Raw genomic sequence first — 735 nt, forward strand, 5'->3', positions numbered from 1 at the left:
TGGAAGAAGCATCTCCATTCCTGCCATTGGAGCAAACAATTTTGAGCTGAAACCTCAATTAGTTTCTCTGATGCAGCAGAACTGCAAGTTTCATGGACTTCCATCTGAAGATCCTTTTTAGTTCTTAACTGAATTCTTGCAGATCTGTGATACTGTTAAGATTAATGGAGTAGATCCTGAAGTCTACAGGCTCATGCTTTTCCCTTTTGCTGTGAGAGACAGAGCTAGAATATGGTTGGACTCTCAACCCAAAGATAGCCTGAACTCTTGGGATAAGCTGGTCAAGGCTTTCTTAGCCAAGTTCTTTCCTCCTCAAAAGCTGAGTAAGCTTAGAGTGGATGTTCAAACCTTCAGACAGAAAGAACGTGAATCCCTCTATGAAGCTTGGGAGAGATACAAAGAACTGACCAAAAAGTGTCCTTCTGACATGCTTTAAGAATGGACCATCCTGGATATATTCTATGATGGTCTATCTGAATTGGCTAAAATGTCATTGGATACTTCTGCAGGTGGATCCATTCACCTAAAGAAAACGCCTGCAGAAGCTCAAGAACTCATTGACATGGTTGCTAATAACCAGTTCATGTACACTTCTGAGAGGAATCCTGTGAGTAATGGGACGCCTATGAAGAAGGGAGTTCTTGAAATTGATACTCTAAATGCCATACTGGCTCAAAATAAAATATTGACTCAGAAAGTCAATATGATTTCTCAGAGTCTGAATGGAATGCAAGC

The 735-nt window shown here is 40.7% G+C and overlaps 1 non-coding gene across 1 annotated transcript; it reads right to left on the reverse strand.

The window, feature by feature from the left end:
- Window positions 1-325: 325 nt before the first annotated feature.
- Window positions 326-433, reverse strand: LOC148548234 (small nucleolar RNA R71). The gene has a single exon (XR_015897333.1). It is a non-coding gene; the product is annotated as a small nucleolar RNA R71 (small nucleolar RNA).
- Between the last annotated feature and the right edge of the window lie 302 nt (window positions 434-735).

Source organism: Arachis ipaensis, chromosome B8 (assembly GCF_059453495.1).
Source record: "Arachis ipaensis isolate K30076 ecotype BB chromosome B8, ASM5945349v1, whole genome shotgun sequence".
NCBI lineage: Eukaryota > Viridiplantae > Streptophyta > Magnoliopsida > Fabales > Fabaceae > Arachis > Arachis ipaensis.